General features: G+C 36.6%; 1 pseudogene; it reads left to right on the top strand.

The window, feature by feature from the left end:
* Positions 1-18,442: 18,442 nt before the first annotated feature.
* Positions 18,443-18,778, top strand: LOC132225265 (bolA-like protein 3; annotated as a pseudogene).
* Positions 18,779-22,269: the final 3,491 nt, after the last annotated feature.

Genomic DNA, 22,269 nt, shown 5'->3' on the forward strand with positions numbered 1-22,269 from the left:
AAATGAAGGGCTTTGTAATGGTACCAGATTTATTATCAAAAGATTGCAACCTAATATTATCAAAGCTGAAGTATTAACAGGATCTGCAGAAGGAGAGATTGTTCAGATTCCAAGAATTGATTTGTCCCCATCTGACACTGGCCTCCAATTTAAATTAATTCTAAGACAGTGTCCCATGATGCCAGCATTTGCCATGACTATTAATAAATCACAAGGATAAAGTCTAGACAGAGTAGGAATATTACTACTTGAACCTGTTTCCGTACATTGTCCGTTATATGTTGCTTTCTCTTGAGTTCGAAGAGTGTGTGACATTAAAGTTAAAGTTGTAAATACTTCATCACAAGAGAAATTAGTCAAGCACTCTGAAAGTGTTTTCACTCATAATGTGGTATACAGGGAGATATTAGAATAAGTTTAATTAATTTATCAGTCATTGTTTGTATCAGTGTTGTCTTTACATCATGTTTTTGTTTTTATATCATGTCTTTGTTGTTTTTATATCATGTTGTGATTGTTAATTTATTAATAAATTTATATATTATTTTCATATACATTTTACTACTTTTCTTTCATCTCTGACACTTCTATTATAGAGAAAGGGCAAATAACAATATTAAAATATTTCCTCTAATCAATTCCCTTTTAATGTGCATGAATTTCATGCACCGGGCCACTAATTATATATATATATATATATATATATATATATATATATATATATATATATATACCCTATGCTGTACTTTACATAACCACGACCATTCTGTAACTACCAATTTGTACTTCTTAATCCCTTCACCTTTTCACCCAGCCCCTCAACCCCCTCCCCTCTGACAACCATCAGTTTGTTCTCTGTATCTATGCATCTGTTTCTATTTTGTTTGTTCATTTATTTTATTCTTTAGATTCCACATATAAGTAAAATAACATGGTATTTATCATTCTTGAGTAAATATTTTGACTTCAGATCAAACTATATATAGTTCTCCATGGTATCATGGTGGTTGTTATTGTAATATCTCCAAATTCTACGTAAAAACTATGAGAGTTTACCATAATCATCTCTGTCTTCATTCTACATAGTAAATAAGTTAATAATGCCAATTGTTTCTTTCCACAAAATACATTCTTTATTTTTTTGTTTGTTACTGTTTCTTTCCCTCCAGTCTCTTTTCAAAATCCCACTTTTGTTGCCCTCCTATAGGAATATAATATCATGTGTTAAATGTATGTCCATGAAATGTGTGTATCCTATATCTATATATATAAAAGCCTAAGCGACCGAATGACCAAACTACTGGAACAACCAGAATGACCAGTCACTATGAGGTGCACTGACCATTAGGGGGCAGACGCTCAATGTGCTCCCACAGCAGGACTGCCACTCAGCTGACAGGCCCGTCCTGGTGGACCCACTGGCCTGGTGGCAGCCACTCCCTCAGTAGTCCTGCAGGTCCAATCTCCAGAGAATAAGCCAGGCACTGAAGGACCAGCGCCACCTGCATGAGTCTGACAGTGCCTCCCACCTTGTGGAAGTTGGCCTTGGGCACTGGGGCCACTTCCCCTCCTTAGATGCTTCGCAAGGAAGAAAAGATGTAAACGTGGCTGCCAGGTGTCTCCCGACAAACATTGCAAATGTCAGCAGGACAGATCCGGATCCCGGGGCAGCAAGGGCATCCCACCACCTGCCCAGAGGGCTGATGATGCCCCACCCTTCCCCATCCCCCTCAGGATCCCACCTGTGCATGAATTTGTGCACCGGGCCTCTAGTATATTATGTTATTTATGCGTATATTGTATATTATGTGATATATAATTGATTGCTAATTTGTAAATGATCAGATTTAAATCTCTGCACACTTTTAAGGTTTTACTTTATCTTTTATATTAATTATCTATATATTTAAGCATTAAGTGTAATTTTTATTTCTGCTCTTTGTACTTTTAAACTGAGATTTGACAAGTTTGCTTCTTTTATCTTTGAAAATTTGAGGTTTGATTTGGTTTAATTATTTCCTTATTTCCTTTTATGACAGCTATTATGTGAATAAAGACACTTCTACTTCTATCTCCCATATTGTTTAACATTCTGTTACGTTTTCCATCTCTGACTGATGCCTCCTGGAAGAGCTCCTCATCCTTGTAACTCACTTTTTTTTTCAGGCAGTGCCCATTCTGCTCTTCAACCTTTCTATTAAGTTTTCTATTTCCAATATGATATTTTTCATATACATTGACTCTAGTTCTATCCTGGCACTGTTTTTTCTTCTTCATTTTCTAATGTTACACCTTGCTTTGTGGAAATATTTATTATAACTTGCTTTATGTTATTGTAGTCTCTGTCCTATGGATTCAATTTTTGTGGTTTATATTCCAATTGTTATCTTTCTTTAGATGTCCTCATACATCCCTCCACCCATGGATGGAGGAAAGGGGAAGGCCAAGAATGTGCCTCAGAGCAGGGATTTGAGAGAGAGAGTTCATTGCTTAACATGCTTAGTTTCCCTCTCTTTTCCCCAGTATGCCTTTCTGGGAACCTTTTGACTTTCTGTCCTGGCATTGTGCTTTTTACAAGAGCTGCCCATCTTGGTTATAATCGGTTAGACTGGGATATAGGAATGGAAAATCTGGGGGAGACAAGGGAGAGCCCATTGCCTTGCCTGTGTGCCAGCACATGCTAGTCATCTGCTTGTACATCCAGGCTGCTTTCTGTGCTACCCAAGTAACACCTCTGACTCCAGTGGGTGCTTGACTGGTGGTGTTTTATCTTTTCATCAGAATGATGGCACAGGAAGGAATGGTCCAGTTCTGAAAACGTTGCAGACAGAAAACACACCATTAGAAAGCTCTGCTCTCTATCTGCAGATGCATCCTTAAGAAAAATTCTCTAAGCTGCCATTTACTCACCTGCACCCCTGTTTCCTACAGGCTTTGTGCTAGACTTTAAGATCCTTCAACTTTACTCCTAGTTCTAGAGGCATTTCCAGAGTTCAGTTGAGCAGTTGGCAATTTTTGTTAGTTTGCAAATTTGTCAGCTTGCTTTTTTAATATTTTCTTTATGATTAGAAAAGTAGCACATGTTTACTGTGGAAAATTTACAAAATAGAGAAATGTATACTTAAGAAAATAAAAGTTGCGTATAATCTCACCACTCAAAAACAATGAACTACAGCAGTTTAGCACATTTTATTAAAGATACACACACACACACACACACACACACACACACAATGTTTGACATAATTGAGATGTCATAAAACTGTATACACTTTTGATTCCAGGCTGTTTAGTTACTAATGTGGTCTAAGTATTTTTCCATGGTATTTAAGTTAGTTATATGCATTATTTTAATTGTATAATATCAACTTGGAGTTACATAAAACATAATTGGTCGCTGTCCAAGACAGGGAGATAAGTATAACCTATAACCCACACAGCAATGGAACAGGTTTTTTGGTATTGATGCCTCCTTAGTGACACGATAACTTACCATATTTTGTCACTCCTCCTACAAATGGTCATGACTGACTGTCTCTTCTGGATGGGAGTCTCTTAGAAACAGAATCTTAATGTTGGTCCAGTGATGCCTTCCTCCACTTATGGTTCTTTTGATTTGCATATTTTCATCAGTAAACCCTGATGGCTACCAGCTGGGGTTTATTTCAACTTCTTTCAATGAACATTAAAAACATGGGTACCATTTATTTAAAAATAAAAATATCTCAGTTAGCATACATCCTTGTTGCTTAGAGACTTCTTAGAATATGGACTTTAGAATAAGTAAGTATAATATAATTTTTCCATTGAATAGATGAGCTAATAGGTACAAGATCATGTGCTTTATGGTTGCATTAAAACGAGGTAACTATCTTCTTTTCTGACTCCTACTTCTGTACTCTCCCTGCTTTGTAGGTTTACATCAGTATAGCCCCTCTAGGAGGGCCTCACTATCTTGTGGGAAAGGGGGGAGCTAGCACTGTAGCACTTCTCTTCACATTCTTACACCCCACAAAATTAAGGCATGGGTTCTCATAGACTTTCCTTCTCTGAACATCTACAACCACAAAAATGATACATACTTTCTTACATTGTAAAGTTTTTATTTTTAAATAAATCTTTATTTGGAAGAAAACAACCAAAGACCTTATATGCATATATGCATAACCCATGGACACAGACAATAGAGTGGTGAAGTCCGGGGGTGGGGGACAGGCTAGAAGGGTCGATGGGGTAAAAAAGGGGACATATGTAATACTTTCAACAATAAAGATTTTTTAAGGGAAAGAAAAAGAATACAAAATAGCACAAAAATATAAAACAAACCCAACAACAATAATCCTGGAATTTTCTATTTCTAAATTGAAATGAAATCACAGTTAAAGTTGATTTTAGCTATATTTCTAATGGCTCAAATTAGGATCCAATGGTATTGTGTTTTAGAACATCATTATATCACAGGGAGTGTAGAGACTAGTCCAATTATGGTGCACCTAGTTTTCTCCTGATTATCTTTGATTAAAATATTACTTTCAGAAGTGGTTTAATATCCTAGGGGAGGAGATAACAGCCATCATGCACTTTGTGTACAGATCATGTTAAGAATAATGTGCCATGATTTTTTGATGTGGAACAAGTGTTTGCATCTATTATTAATGTAGAAATACAACTGACCACCTTCTACATATGTTGATGGTTTAAGTTAAATGAAAGAAAATTCAGTCTGTTCTGAATATTCAGGTGCTCAATTCAAAAACATTCATTAGAAGCCCTTGAAGAATTATCAAAATTATTCAACTTTATCAAGGTTCCAAATGGTAGAATTTGACTGAAAATGGCCCCAATTTTCTCTCTATTCCCACTAATAAACTTAATTAATAGTCAGGTAAAAAACTTTGGCTATTCAGACAATTCTATATATATTCTATTTTTAACTACTGGAAAAATTGTTTCTATTCCAAAATCCATTTTTTCATGGCGATATATTTTGGATGTGTTTATATTTTCCATAAAGTCAGCATATATTAAAAGGGTGAGAATTATAATGCTTTATTCTTTTAAAACATTTTCATATCCATCAGATTGCTCGCTACATACTATGAAGTAGGACATATTTTCTTTTCTTTAAATGATTGATTTTTTAAAAACCCTGAGATACAGATAAGTTTAAATGACCTACCATAGGCACACAGCAAATTAAGGACAGCATCAAAGGCAGTATCCAAATCTTTTTATTTGTAATTCAGTGCTTTGCCTACAATGCCATGCTGAGTTTTACTTATAATTGCAGATAACTAATCTCTCATTATTATGTTAATATGATAAACCAACAAAACTAGAAGATTTGGAGGTACAAAGATCAGGAAAAGAAGCTATTTCTTACAGTTGAGAATCTTAAGTTCTCCCTAAATTTCCTCTTGTACACATGGAATTAATTACGTTGAATGACAGTACCAGAGTTATCAATGAACTTCATATGAATTTCTTGATTTTTGAAGCATTTTATACCATTATTAAGCTGCTTGTGGTGAGATTAAGACAGCCTCGCTGTCTCATGAAATCAATCAATTTATACTATCTAATTTTTAAAACCCTGTGGGGAGGGAAAATGTCAGGACCCCAATCACTCACAATGGTCTAATTCACAGTCCAGCTCTTCAAGTAGATGACCTATTTGCCCTCAGAAGTGATGGGGTGAGTGTGCATGATCAAAGAAGCATTGCTGCACTGAAATCATTTCAATGGGGGTCTCTTCTTTATCTTTTTATATTTTCAGTGTGCACTTTGTCAAGAATGAGTTAAAGAGACAAAGCCAATATATAGGTTCCCTCCTTCACCTCTCCCGTTTTTCACTTATATTCCGTTCTTCATAAAGGGATTTATTTTTTATTTTGTTTATTTTTTTTAGCTAAGTAATGCAAAACTAGTGACTGAACGCTGAAGATAGCACTATTAGTGATTCTGCCCTTGAATTCTCCTTCTTATTTGCATGTGACAGAATATATCTAAAGAATTTCAGCCTCCTATTCTAACACAACTCTCAAATAATTGCCTTGCTTGCTAATCATTCTAGCATAAAAATGTATTAATTATGTACCTTAGGTTCCATTTTCTAAGAGATCATATTGTATCTCTACTACTTATTACAAAATTTCTTTCACCACGAAGCATCCTATATTGGTGGGCTGAGATTTGGAAATAACCTTAATAAATACTGCAACATTCATGCACATTGGCTTTCACTGCCGTTCTATAGTATATTTGATGTGAGACTTAAGTAACTGCAGTATTTTAAATTGATACGAATGACTGCAAAATGTTTTGAAATCAATGACCATAACAAATATAACTCCCTAGTGCAAGTTATAGAGCAGGATAGGATAGATTAATGGCATTAGCAGCAGCTGTTCAATAGCCAGATTCCCTATAAACACAGGCTCAAATCACAGCAAGACTGACCTTTTGTATGGCATACCTTAAGGGCTTGATTATATGTAACTTTGAATTGCCTTTAAATATCATATCTCGTCTCTCCAAAAAAGATCTAAATCTCTTCGAAGGCCTTACAAAAATGTGTTCTGTAATTCTTCTGCCCATTCAGAATGTAAGTCTGTGTCCATTGATATTTATTGTTTGATGCACAACTTTTCTAAAGATAAAAAGCAAACTTTTATAGGTTGTCAACTTTTAGAATATGCAATATGAAAAGTTTTCACTAAATACTGTGTGTCAGTACTGTTCTAAGTGCTTGATGCATATTAACCCATTTAATGCTCATAAAATTCCAGTGATTTCCTGCTTCAGAATAAGATGCAGTGGGCACAATTCTATCTCTTCTAGTATGTGCACTTGAAGACCATGCATATTATACATAAAACAAGTATATGAAGATTCTGAAAGGCAGAGAGGAAAAAGAGACTGTCTAGGGACCTTGGGTCCTGAGGAATCAGCACAGCAGTGAGTCCAGGGTTGTGTTGTTGTGTATTTCCCCCTCATATATCCTAGAAAGGGTTCTAGAGGTACTGGCAACCTGGAAAGGCCAACAAGTATAGACAAAAAGAGCCACAAGAAGAACCTGTTTCTGCGAACCAAAGGACCAACCCCGGAAGACAGAAAATTTTTATAAAAAAAAATCATTCTACCCCCTAAAAACACCATGTGAAAACCTGTGGCCTCACCCCTACCCCACCAGCAGAGCACAAGGGGGGCAGCATAGATTTCCACTCTCAGCAGCATATAATGAATCATCCTTCCCTCTCCTCCTCTGCTGGGATGACTTTAGAGAAGGCAAAGTAAGGTGCTGGGACTTTCAGCCTAGCTCAGCAAGAATGATGCTGCGCATGTAATCACTTCCTTGCAGTATCAACAGAGGACACATGGTGAGCAGTAATGAAGTTCCCCACTCTTTCTCAGCCAAGATGTAGTCAGTGAAGGCCTACTGGGGAGCTGTAACTCTCCCACTTTTGCCCACAAATAATGAGGAATCTCTTCCCCACTGGCATCAATGAAAGCCAAGTTGGAAACCTGGACTTTCAACCCCTACCTGACAGTAACAAGTCAACACCCAATTCAACCATGCACAAGCAGTGTCAGTGTAAGACAGCAAAGACAGAAAGTTAAATAGGGCCCTGTCTCATAATCTAATATCCAAAATGTCTATTAATAAAAAAATCACTTAGAATAAAATAAAAACTTGAATGAGAAAAGACTATCAATACATACCAGCACACAGATGACAGAAATGTTGGAATTATATGATGAGTTTAAAGCAATCATCATAAAAGTGCTTCAATTAGCAATGATGAATGTACTAAGATTTGTTTCACTGAGTTTTAGAGAATAGAAAGAGGGTGTGGCTGAAAGAGTATATAATGAAATAATGGCCAAAAGTTTCTCAAATTTGCATAAGACAGAAACCTACAGATTGAAGAAGTTGAATGAACCTTCAATGGGATACATCCAAAAAAAAAATCCATGTCAAGAAAAATCATAGCCAAATGTCTAAAAACCAAAGATAAAAATCAAAATCTTGAAAGTACAAAAATTAAATTTTACCTATAGTTCAAAGGTAATTCAAATGAGGCCATATTTACCATCTGACAGAATGGAGGCCAGAATGGGCATAATATTTTTCAAGTGCTGAAAGAAAAATAACTATTAGCCAAAAACTACAGGTTGGGGCAAAAGCAAGTTGTTCATATGGAAAATAATACAATAATTGATGAGCAATAATACAAGGATAAACTGTTTCACATATTCACAACTGTAAACCTACTTTTGCCCAAGCCTGTGTATACAACAAAAATATCCTTCAATAATGAAGAAAAATCTCAGATAAAGGAAAATTAAGAGAATGTATTGCCAGCAGACCTACATCTTAAAGCATCACTAAAGGACATGCTTGAAACAGAAGAAAAATATAGTTAAGGAGGGAAACCTTGGAAAATGTGAAAGGAAGAAAGAATGACAGAAACAGTAAAAATATGGGCAAATGCAATAGACTTCCTCCTCTTCCATTTTCTAAGATATATCATCTTATGGTTGAAGCAAACATCATCATACTGTCTGATGTAGTTCTAAATGTATTGGAGGAAATATTTAAGTCATTAATGAGGTAGGGTAAAGTAGAATAAAGAGAAGTGAGGATTCTGTACATCACTCAAACTGGTAAGATGTCAATCCCAGTAACTATAATATATATGTATATTGTACTACCTAGAGCAACCACTAAGAATTATGTTAAGTGTAAATGGTTTAACTATAACAATTAAAATGTAGAGCTTGGCAGTGACTATAAGAAAACATAACCTAACTACATGCTGGTTATCAAAACCTTGCCTCAAACATAATAATATGGTTAATGCTATATAATAGATGTTTGTTATCCCCAAAATTCATATATTGAAATCTAACTCCCAATTTGATATTATTTGGAAGTGGGTTCTTAGGTGGTGATTAGGTTGTGAGAGTAGAGCCTTTATGAGTGAGATTAGTGCCCTTATAACAGGAACACCCAGGGAGCTCCCTCATCCCTTTTACCATGTGAAGACACAGCAAAAAAAATAAAACCCGACCAGCCATAACAATTTGGCTCCGTGGATAGAGCGTCAGCCTTAGGACTGAAGGGTCCCGGGTTCAATTCCGGTCAAGGGTATGTACCTTGGTTGTGGGAACATCCCCAGTGTGGGGTGTGCAGGAGGCAGGTGATCGATGTTTCTCTCTCATCAATGTTTCTAACTCTCTATCCATCTCCCTTCCTCTCTATAAAAAAATCAATACACATATATTTAAAAAAAATAAAAAATAAATAAAACCCAGGAAACAGGCCTTCACCAGACATCAGTTCTACCAGGTGCCTTGATCTTTGACTTCCCAGCCTGCAGAATTTTGAGAAATAAATGTCTATTGTTTAAGCCACCCACTCTATGGTATTTTTGTTAAAACAAGCTAAGATGTTTGTTTAAAACCATCATACTATTTAAACGCTAATCAAAAGAAAGCTGTGGTAGCTTTATGATTAGCAAACAAAATATATTTTTAAACAAAGAAAATTACCAGAGACAGAGAGCAACATCATATAAAGCCTAAGGGTCAGTTCCCAAGAAAACATAACAACCATAATATGCATGCCCCAAATATCAGAAATGTAAAATATGTGAAGCAATACCTGTTAGACTGAAAGGATAAATAAAAAACATCTACAAATATAATTGGAGAAATTTCCACCTATTTCTCAGCAACGAATAGATTTACAAGATGGAAAATCAGTAAGGATTTTGAACTGAAAAACACCCAATCACAGGATCTAATTGAAACATGTGGAACACCTCATATAATAATAGCAAAATAAACATTTTTTTCAAGCATCCATGAAACATTTTCTAAGGAAGGCCATACCCTGGACCAGGGGTCCTCAAACTACGGGCCACGGGCCACATGCGGCCCGCCAAAAACGTTTATCCCGCCCCCTGGGTGTTTTTGCCACCGCTGCCTGTTGCTTAGGATCTGACTCCTCCTGGGCCTGTAGTGCGCATGTGTGGAATGTGCGCTGCACTCTCCGACTCCCCTCCTTCTCTCTGTCTCTGGACTTCTCCTCTCAGTCTCGGGTGTGATCAGATGAGTAACGAGCTTGCCTGTGCAGAGCCTGCTGCTGCCTGAGGACCGAGCTAAGAACAAGTTAGGGTTTATTTTTTTTGAAGTTAGGAGAGCCTCTTTTTTTTAAGTTTTGTTTTTTTAAACTTCAAAATAAGATATGTGCAGTGTGCATAGGAATTTGTTCATAATTTTTTTTAAACTATAGTCCGGCCCTCCAATTGTCTGAGGGACAGTGAACTGGCCCCCTGTTTAAAAAGTGTGAGGACCCCTGTCCTGGACCATAAAACAGATCTCAACAAATTTAAAATAACTGAAATCATATCAAGTATGTAAAAATCATTAGAAATGTAACAAAAAATCTAAATAGCTGGCAACTTAACAATACACTACTAAATAATCAATGGGTCAAAGAGGAAGTCTTAAGAGAAATCAAAATTCCATTGAAGTTTATGACAGTAAAACTGTAACATGTCAAAGATTTTGAAACAGAGCAAAAGAGTACTAAGAGGGATATTTCTATCAATAAATGTTTACACTAGAAAAAAAGAATAGTTACAAATCATATCCTAAACTCCCACCTAAAGAAACAAAAAAGAGAAGAGTAAAATAAATAAATAAATTTCAAGCAAGCAATAGGAAGAAAATAATAAATATGAGAGCAGAAATCAATAACATTTAAAAGAATGTTCTTTTACAGACTGACAGCTGTCAGAAGGGAGTCATGGCTGGAGGGGTTGGGTGAAAAGGTGAAGGGATGAAGAATAAAACAAAACAACCAAACAAAAAACTCATAGACACAGGCAACAGTATGGTGACTACCAGAGGGAAAAAGGGGTGGGGAAGGTGGAGGAAAGAAAAATGAGGATAAATGTTGATGGAAAGAGATCTGACTTGGGGTGGTGAACACACAGTACAGTATACAGATGATGTATTACATAATTGTACATCTGAAACCTATATAATTTTATTAACCAGTGTCACCCTAATAAATTCAATTTAAAATGTTCTCTTTAGTAATAAAGGGTGGGGCAAAGGTTGGTTTTATAATTGCAAGTATGAAAAACACAGTTTATTATTGCATTATTATTTACTGTTGTATTACTTTTCATATGAACAACTGTAAACCTACTTTTGCTGAACCTACTTTTGCTAATATTCTATTAGAGAGATCTCAGCAACTAACTTACTTTTAAATATAGTTTTTATACAGATAAGTTCTGAGCCTAGATTTTTAACCTAGTGATTTCTCTTAAGTTTTAGACCCATGGAGCCAATTGCCTACTGGTTATCTCCACTTGGCGAGTCTGATGTGACACAATATGTCTAAAATTGAATTAATTACCTTTCCACCAAATCTGAGGTCCCCTCTTAGGTATTTCATATCTTGGTGAATGGTACTCAATTGCCATAATTTGAATGCTTCTTGACTTCTGCATTTAACCATAAAATAGTGATGAATTCTTATTAATTGTACCTCAATTATAGCTCTTGAATCAGTTCATTCTCTATCTCCACTGTAAACACTTTAGTTAAGACCATGTACTCTCATCTGTTGTAATGTCTGCCTTGAACATTGACACCCCTTCAGTATGTTTTCAACAGTGATGCTAGAAGAATCTTTATGAAACTTAAGACTAATCATTTTAACCCCCCACTTAAAATAGTTCAGTGCCCCTCTATGGATCGTAGGATGAAATGCAAACTCCTTAACTTTTGTTAAAGGCCCTTATGCTCTGTTTGTGCCTGTTCCTCCATATTAATTTTATGCTCATATAAGTCTCTACTATTTTTCTAGGTAAGAGTCTTTTGCCTATGAGTCCTTTCATCTATGAGTCTTTGCATAAGCTGCTCGTTCTAAGAAGGTGTCTTCTCTGTTCAACTCTGCCCCTGCCAGCACTTGCCAGTTCTTCATTCTCCAATACTGATCTCATTAGCTGACACCCATATCTCTCTAGGCTAGTCTAGGTTAAGTACTCCCTCATTTTCCTACTGTAACACCTTCTAATTATCATTGTCATATAACTGTGAACTACTTGAACACCAGAGCTTATTTTCATAGACATATCTGATTTTCACCTCTATCAGCTTGCTGCAGTGACAAGGTTATTTCATTAACATAAATTCCTTTATCTCCAATATGAGGATAATATTACTGCCATGTTACATAAGATTATTATAAGGAGTGAGATAATACATGTAAAACACATTACAGCATCTGACACATAATAAATTATCAGTACATTTTCTTACCGTTGATGTAGTTATATGAGCAGTAGTAATAATAGTATTCACTCCATACTTTGTCTCTGGTGCAAAATGAATATTTGCTTAATATTTAGTGAGTGAATATATAATTTTTTTGTTGAAAGTAATTTTATAAATAAAGAGATTTTTGTGTTTTTCTCAAAACTGAACATTTTACCGTTTTATTGGTTTCAGAGAAGCAAATATGTGTGCAGAACTTGGGTCTTTGGCTCTACCTGTGATTTTTTTCTCTTTGGGGAAAATTCCATCTTTGAGCATATTACCTTAGCCTGTGCTGAATTGTGTCTTAGTTAATAATAACAAAAACAACAAAACAAACCTCAAAACTAATGGTTATATTTTCACATTTTTAATATATTAAAAATTAATCAGTTCTGCTCCATATATGGCGTAGATAAATGCAATATTTTATTCCTCCCACAACCACATAAAAATGCAACTAAACTACAGAACAACCATCATTGAGATCTACCTGAAATCTGGTTGAACAGAAGTCCTACAACTAAAGGTATAAAGAAGCAGCCACATCAAGACTGGTGGGAGGGGCAGAGAAGAGGAACAAACTAATCCCAAACCCACATGTGGCTGTTAAAAATTAGGAGGAATAGCTCAGATGTGGAAGTCCCCCCGAGGAGCAAGGGATTTCATTCCCATACCAGGACCCCAAGCCAAGGGTTCCAGTGCCAGGAAGAGAAGCCCTCATAACTTCTGGCTTTAAAAACAAGCTTGGAATGTGGCTAAGATGGAGGACTGCTGGATTCCCAGGCATTCCTCTAAAACAGAGGTTCTCAACCTGTGGGTTGCGACCCCTTTAGTGGTCGAATGAACCTTTCACAAGGGTCGCCTAAGACCATCCCGCATATCAGATATTTACATTATGATTCATAACAGTAGCAACATTACAGTTATGAAGTAGCAACGAAAATAATTTTATGTTTGGGTCACAACATGAGGAACTGTATTTAAAGGGCCAGAAGGTTGAGAACCACTGCTCTAAAAGGATTTGTACATGGACTTACTTAGACTCACTTCCTCTGAGCTCCAGCTCTGGGGCAGGAGCTTGAAAGGTACCAGAGTTATACAAGGAGGAATTAAATTGTCTGTCATGATAGCAAGAGCTAGAGAGGCAACTTTCTCCCAGATGAAGTGCTGGAAGAGACCATTGTTCCTTTCTGAGCACCACCCCCCTCAACCCCAGACCATCAACGTAGCTAACAATGCTCTCCTCACCCTAGTGATACCCTGAGATCTTGCCCCATCCAACTTGTGGGTCCACCTGAGCCGTTTCCAGTTTTGGGGGTTTTTTTTGTTTTGTTTTGTTTGGTTTTTATACAAATGGTCTCTCTTGGCTCATGTTTCAAACTCTCCTAAAATCTCTCAAAAAAGCAGCATTTGGCCTCAGCATGCCCCCTTCCTCTCACTAAGTGTCCCCAGGCCTGGCACTAGTGGCAGCTACCCTTGGTTTTCAGCTTGGCCTCTCCTGTGTACCTCCAAGCCAAGCAGAGTGGTAGCTGTCTGCAGATTACTTTATGGTTCATGCGGGGTGGCCCCAAGCAGGGCACAGGTGGAGGATGACTTTTGCCTACACTTCCTGGGAGGCTCCAGAGACAATGCAACTGGTAGACAGCTTCAGATCATGTTTAAGTACCACCTGACCACCTCCACAAGTGATACACTCAAGGGGTGGACTCAGCAGAAGTAAATCCTGCTCTATAGGGTTGGCCCCTATGCAGCAGATTCTCCATAATGGTTGCAGCCACTCCTTGAAGACAATCAATGTGTGGGTAAATCGAAGACACATAATAATTAAGATGGCAAAGGTTAAAGACAAAAAGAGAATCTTACAAGCAATAAGACAAAGGCAGTTAGTTCTCTACAAGGGAACTCCCAAAAGGTAAGATTTCTTTCTTTTTTATGGCCGAATAATATTCCATTGTGTAAATGTCCCACAGCTTTCTTATCCACTCGTCTGTTGATGGACCCTTGGGCTGCTTCCAAATCTTGGCTATTGTAAATAACACTGCAATGAACATAGAGGTGCATATATTCTTTTGAATTAGAGTTCTTGGTTTCTTCAGATATATTACCATAAGTGGAATCATTGGGCCATAAGGAAGCTCCATTTTTATTTTTTTGAGGAAATTTTCCATAGTGGTTGCACCAATCTTCATTCTCACCAACAGTGCATGAGGATTCCTTTTTCTTCACATCCTTGCCAACACTTACTTGTTGATTTATTGATGATAGCCATTCTGATAGGTGTGAGGTGATATATCATTGTGGTTTTAAGTTGCATTTATCTGATGGTTAGTGATGTTGAGCATCTGTTCATATGTCTATCAGCCATCTGTATGTCCTCTTTGGAGAAGTGTCCATTTAGGTCCTTTGACAATTTTTAATTGGATTTTTTTTGGTGTTGAGTTGTATGAATTCTTTATAAATATTGTGTATTAACCCTATATCATTGGTGAATATGTTCTCTCTTTGTCTTTTCATTTTGTTGATGATTTCCTTTGCCATGCAAAATCATTTTAGTTAAATGTAATCCCATTTGTCTATTTTTTTCTTTCGTTGCCCTTGTCCAAGGAGATATATCAGAAAAAAATATATTACTAAGAGAAACATCTGAGATTTTACTGGCTGTGTTTTCCTCTAGGACAGCGGTTCTCAACCTGTGGGTCGTGACCCCTTTGGTGGTCGAACGACCCTTTCACAGGCGTCGCTTAAGACCATCCTGCATATCAGATATTTACATTACGATTCATAACAGTAGCAACATTACAGTTACGAAGTAGCAATGAAAATAATTTTATGGTTGGGCACAACATGAGGAACTGTATTTAAGGGCCAGAAGGTTGAGAACCACTGAGATTTTTATGGTTTCAAATCTTACATCTAAGTCTTTAATCCATCTTCAGTTTATTCTTTTGCATGGTGAAAGAAGGTGGTCTAACTTTCTTTCTTTCTTTCTTTCTTTCTTTCTTTCTTTCTTTCTTTCTTTCTTTCTTTCTTTCTTTCTTTCTTCTTTCTTTCTTTCTTTCTTTCTTTCTTTCTTTCTTTCTTTCTTTCTTTCTTTCTTTCTTTCTTTCTTTCTTTCTTTCTTTCTTTCTTTCTTTCTTTCTTTCTTTCTTTCTTTCCTTCTTTCTTTTGCATCTAACTGTCTGATTATCTAACCACCATTTGTTGAATAGACTGCCTTTACCCCATTGTATGTTCTTGCCTCCTTTGTCAAATATTAATTGACCATAAAGGCTTGGGTTTATTTCTGGACTCTCTATTCTGTTCCATTGATCTATATGTCTGTTTTTATGCCAGTGCCATGCTGTTTTGATTATTATGGCTTGGTAGCATAGTTTGATATCAAGTAGCATGATTCCTCCAACTTTGTTCTTTCACAAGATTGTTGTTGCTATTCAGGGTGCCTTGTGGTTTCATTTACATTTTTAGAATATTTGTTCTAGCTTCGTGAATTATGCCATTGGTATATTGATAGGAATTGAGTCAAATCTATAGATTGTTTTAGAGATTTTAATGATGCTAATTTTTTCAATCCATGAACACAGTATAGGATTCCAGTTATTTGTATCTTCTTAAATTTCTTTCTTCAGTGCTTTTAAATTTCTAAGTGTAGGTATTTTACATTGTTGTTAAATTTATTCCTAGGTATTTTATTTTTTATGCAATTGTAAATAGGATTTTTTTTTAGTATCCCTTTCTGATAGTTCTTTATTGGTGTATAAAAATGCAACTGATTTCTGGATATTTATTCTTGTATTCTGCTACTTTACTGAATTCATTTATCAGTCTTAGTAATTTTTGGTGGAATCTTTAGGGTTCTCTATAAACAGTATTATGTCATCTACAAATAGTGACAGTTTTACCTCTTTCTTTTCAATTTTGTTGGCTTTTATTTCTTCTGCTTGTCTGCTATGGTTAGGGCTTTCAGTACTATGTTGAATAAGAGTGGTGAAAGAAGACATGTCTGACTTGTTTCTGATCTTAAGGAAAATGCTTTTAGTCTTTTGCCCATCCTATATAATAAAACCCTAATATGCAAATTGACTGAATGGTGGAATTACTGGTCCCTATGATGCGCACTGACCACCAGGGGGCAGATGCTCAACTCAGGAGGAGTGTTGCTCAGCCAGAAGGTGGGCTCATGGCTGGCGAGTGCAACGGTGGTGGTAGGAGCCTCTCCCACCTCCACGGAGTGCTAAGGATGTCTGACTGATGGCTTAGGTTGGAAATCCCCTAAGGCAGTGGTTCTCAACCTTCTAGACCTTTAAATACAGTTCCTCATGTTGAGACCCAACCATAAAATTATTTTTGTTGCTACTTCATAACTGTAATGTTGCTACTGTTATGAATCATAATGTAAATATCTGATATGCAGGATGGTCTTAGGCGACCCCTGTGAAAGGGTTGTTCGACTGCCAAAGGGGTCATGACCCACAGGTTGAGAACCACTGCAAGGGCTCCCAGACTGCAAAAGGGCATAGGCTGGGCTGAGGGAACCACCCAGTGCATGGATTTCATGCACCAGGCCTCTAGTTGAGTATAATGGTGCTATGGGTTTGTCATATATGGCTTTATTATGTTACTATTCACACTTTGAGAGCTTTTATTATAATTGAGTGTTGGATAGAATGCTTTTTCTGCACCTATTAATATGACCTTGTGGTTTTTACCCTTCATTTTGTTTACGTGGTGTATTGTGTTTATTGATTTGTGGATATTATACCAACCTTGCCTTTCTGGAATAATTCCCACTTAATCATGCTGTATAATTTTTTAAAAAATATATTTTTCATTGATTTATGAGAGGATGGGAGAAGGAGAGAGATATAGAAACATCAATGATGATAGAGAATCATCAATTGACTGCATACTACATGCTCCCTTCTAGGGATCAAGCCTGCAATCTGGGCATGTGCTCTGACTGGGAATCAAACTGTGACCTCCTGGTTCATAGGATGACACTCAACCACTGAGCAACACTGGCCAGGCTTTTATGGCCTTTTTAATATATTGCTGGATCTGGTTTGTTAATATTTTGTTGAGGATTTTAACATCTATGTTCATCAGAGATACTGGGCTATAATTTTCTTTCTTTGTAGTGTCTTTATCTGGTTTTGAAATTTGGAAAATGTTGGCCTCATAAAATGAGCTTGGAAGTCTTCCTTCCTTTTGAGGATTTTAGAATAGTTTGAGAAGGATAGGTGTCCTTTGAACATTGGCTAAAATTCACTTGTGAAGCAATACAGTCCAGGACTTTTGTTTGTTGGGACTTTTTAAAATTACTGCTTCAATTTCATTAGTTGTATTAATAAAATATTTTGAGACAAAAAAAATATAACATAACAAAATTTATATGACAAAACAAATGTGGCACTAAGAGAGAAGTTTATATCAATAAACACCTACATTACAAAAGTAGAAGCATATCAATTTAACAACCTAACTTTACACTTCAAAGAACTAGAAAAAAAGAACAAATGAAACTCAAAGTTAGCAGATGGAAGGAAAGAACAAAGATCAGAGCAGAAAGAAATGAAATAGAGACCAGAAAACAAAGAAATAATGAATTAAGTAACAGCTGATTATTTGAAAAGATAAGCAAAATTGACAAACCTTTAGCTAAACTAAGGGAAAAAAAGACAAAACACAAACATATAAAACTAGGAGCCCAGCACGTGAATTCATGCAGCACCGCACACCCTTGAGTTGCCTCCCTGCCTCCCTGCCTCCTCACTTCTCTGCTCCTGCCTCCGGGCTTCTGCCCCATCTCCCTGCTTCCCCGCTCCCGCCTCCCCACTTTTCTGCTTCCCTGCTCCCACCTCCCCATTTCTGCCCCATCTCCCGTCTCCCGAGCAACACCCTAGGTGCACATAGGCAACCTCCTGGTGATAGGAGCTAATAAAGAGGTAATATGCTAATGGTCCAGTCATGAGGCGTTACGGCATCCTGGCTAATTTGCATATTACCTGTTTATATGTATCGATTAGAAATGAAAGTAGAGACATCACAACTGATACAACAGAAATTATAAAAATAATAAAAGGGTGGGAAATGTCAGCAGGGCATGGCATCCTGGAGCCCAGAGGCAGTAGCACCTCTGCTCAGTGGGATTCCCAGGCTTCCCCTTTTCTGCTGCTTCCAAAGGATGTTTGCCTGGCAGGCTGAGGGGGAGCTCATAGTAAACCAAATTCTCAAAGAAAACTTTCTTCCAGCTACTGCAAAGGCATTGACATTTCAGGAAGCTGTGTGGCAAGGTATGAAATCCAAATCGAGTCAGAAGAATTTAAGGAGAAGATGACATGGTAAATCAGTGCCACCTGGTAAATCAGGCACTACTATAAAAGAAGAAATCAAAGGAATGCACAGATCGCAGGTATTTACTTCTGTCCCCAAATACTGACCACACCCTGCTGCATAGTTGCTGCTGTTTAAACCCTTGGGTGAACTTGACCATTCCTTCCTAAGCATTTGCCAAAAAAATTATCTATTTTGTTCATAGACATTTCCATGTTATAATTATATAAGAATATGTTATCTATTTAGATGTTAATTAAAGGCAACAGACAACTGGGGAAAAAATAAAATACTGTTATGAACAATTATATGCCAACAAATATGATAACCGACAAAAATGAATAAATTCATGGAAACATAAATCGACCAAGACTGAATCATGAAAAATTGAAAATAAGGATATACTAATAATAAGTAAGAGAATGAATCTATATTAAAAAAAACCTCCCAACAAAGAAAAGGTCGGGCCAGATGGCTTTATTTGTGAACTCTACTGAACATTTAATGAAAAATTAAGGCCAATCCTTCTAACACTCTTCAAAATTGAAAACTTCTAAACTCATTTTACAAAATGAGTTTGTATACCAAATCCAGAAAAAGATAGTATAAGGAAAGAAAATTTGGACCAATATCCTTGAGGAATATAGATACAAAATTCCTCAATGAATTTATAGCAAACCAAATTCAAAAGCACATTAAAAGAATCGTACACCATGATCAAGTAGGATTTATCCCTGGGATACAAGCATGTTTCAACCTATGAAAATCACTAAACCTGATATACCACATTAACATAATGAAGGATAAATACCACATAAATATATTAATATTAATATAAATGCAGAAAAAGCATTTGATGAAATTGAGTCACATTTTCTTATAATTTAAAACATTCTCAAATTTGACAGATACATGCAAAAAAATGAAACTAGACCACCAACATACACGATACACAAAAATAAACTCAAAATGGATAAAGGATTTAAATATATGATGGGAAAACATAAAAATACTAGAAGAATCCAAAGGCAACAAAATCTCAGACATATGCCGGAGCAATTTCTTCACCGATACAGCTCCTAAGGCATTGGAAACTAAAGAGAAAATAAACAAATGGGACTATATCAAAATAAAAAGCTTCTGCACAACAAAAGAAACCATCAACAAAACAACAAGAAAGCCCACTGCATGGGAGAACATATTTGCCAATGTTATGACCGATAAGGGTTTAATCTCCAACATTTATAGGGAACTCATAAAACTTAACAAAAGGAAGATAAACAATCCAATAAAAAAATGGACAAAGGACCTAAATAGACACTTTCCAAAAGAGGACATTCAGAAAGCCAAGAGACATATGAAAACATGCTCAAAGTCACTAATCATCTGAAAAATGCAAATCAAAACAACAATGAGGTACCATCTCACACCTGTCAGAATGGCTATCATCAACAAATCAACATCAACAAGTGTTAGAGAAGATGTGGAGAAAAAGGAACCCTCCTGCACTGCTGGTGGGAATGCGGACTGGTGCAGCCACTGTGGAGAACAATATGGAGCTTCCTCAAAAAACTAAAAATGGAATTCCCATTGACCCTGTGATCCCACTTCTAGGAATATATCCCAAGAAACCAGAAATACCAATCAGAAAGGATATATGCACCCCTATGTTCCTAGCAGCACAATTAACCATAGCTAAGATCTGGAAACAGCCTAGGTGCCCATCAGTAGATGAATGGATTAGAAAACTGGTACATCTACACAATGGAATACTATGCTGCTGTAAAAAAGAAGGAATTCTTACCATTTGCAACAGCATGGATGGAACTGGAGAGCATTATGCTAAGTGAAATAAGCCAGTCAATGAAGGAAAAATACCACATCATCTCACTCATTTCTGGATAATAAAGACCATTATAAACTTATGAACAAAAATAGATACAGAGGCAGAGCAGCCTCGAGCAGACTGTCAAACTACAGCGGGAAGGCCGGGGAGGGTTGAGGGGCGGGAGGGGAGGGTAAGAGATCAACTGAAGGACTTGTATGCATGCATATAAGCATAACCAATGGACATAAGACACTGGGGGGGTAGGGGAGGCCAGGGGATTGTCAAGGGCAGGGGAAAAAAGGAGACATATGTAATACTCTTTGTAATACTTTAAGCAATAAAACAATTTAAAAAATTCTCAACAAACTAGGTATAGAATAAATGCACCTCAACATAATAAAGGCCACAGCTAACATTATAGTCTATGGTGAAAAACTGAAAGTTTTTCCTCTAAGATGAAGAATAAGATAAGGATGCTCACAATCACTATTTCTACTCGAGAAAGTACTAAAAGAATTTGGGTATAAATAGAAAGAGTAGCTAAGTGAGTTATGTAAAAAGGAAAATTCAATATTACACAGAACCAGAGGTGATATTGTTTCTTATCTCTAATTAAAAAAAGAAATATCTTTGTGGAGACCAGTCCTGCTTTTGGAACCTGCCTCCACACATGCGCATTCTCCTCCATTATCCAAATCCCCTACGAGAGTGTACATTTATTGCAACTGGTTACTCTACATTGACTCATTGTAAGCGTCCAAAGTCCATCATTTACATTACAGTTCACTCTTTGTCTTGTACATTCTATAGATTTAGAAAACTGTATGATATGTATCCATCACGATTGTATCATACAAAGTAGTTTCACTTCCCTAAAAATTATCCGTGACCCACCTATTTATCCCTCCCCATCCCGACTCCTGGCAACCACGGATCTTTTTGCTCACATGGTTTCACATTTTCCAGAATATCCTATAGTTGGAATAACACAGTATATAGATTTTTAAATCGGCTTCTTTCACACAGTAATATGCATTTAAGGTTCTACCACATCTTCTCATGGCTTAATAGTTCATTTCTTTTCAGCACTGAGTAATATTGCATTGTCTGGACATACCATTGTATAGATAAATGGTTTATTAATCTGTTCATCTACTGAAGGATATCTTGGCTGCTTCCAAATTTGGTGGGTAACTCCTTCTTTATTTATTTATTTTGCTGCTATAAACATCCACATGACAGTTTTTATGTTAACGTAAGTTTTTTTTATTGTTGACACTATTAGAGATGTCCCCCATTTCCCCCCTCTTTGTCTACCTCCAGCCAGCCCCTGCTCCCCCTCCCTCTGGCCTTCACTGCACTGTTCTGAGTGCCCATTGGGTATGCATATATGTTCTTTAGCTAATCTCTTCACCTTCTTAACATCAATTTTTAACTCCTTTGGAGAGACACCAAGGAGTGTGATTGCTGGTTCATATAGTTAAGTGTATTTTTAGTTTTCTAAGAAGTCGCCAAATTCTTTTCCAAAGTGACTGAGCATTCCCACCAGCAATGTATAAATTTTCCTGTTGCCACACATTTTCACCAGTTTTTGGTGTTGTCAGTATTTCATATATGAGCCATTCTAATAGGTACAAGAAAGAAATGGTATCTCATTGTTGTTATTTTATCTTCTTTATCATTCCATACTTCTTATTTTTAACTTTATTGAGATAAAATACACATGCCAAAAATCCATCCTTAAAGCATATAATGAAGTATATTTGCAG

The sequence above is a fragment of the Myotis daubentonii genome, chromosome X (assembly GCF_963259705.1).
Source record: "Myotis daubentonii chromosome X, mMyoDau2.1, whole genome shotgun sequence".
Taxonomy (NCBI): Eukaryota; Metazoa; Chordata; class Mammalia; order Chiroptera; family Vespertilionidae; genus Myotis; species Myotis daubentonii.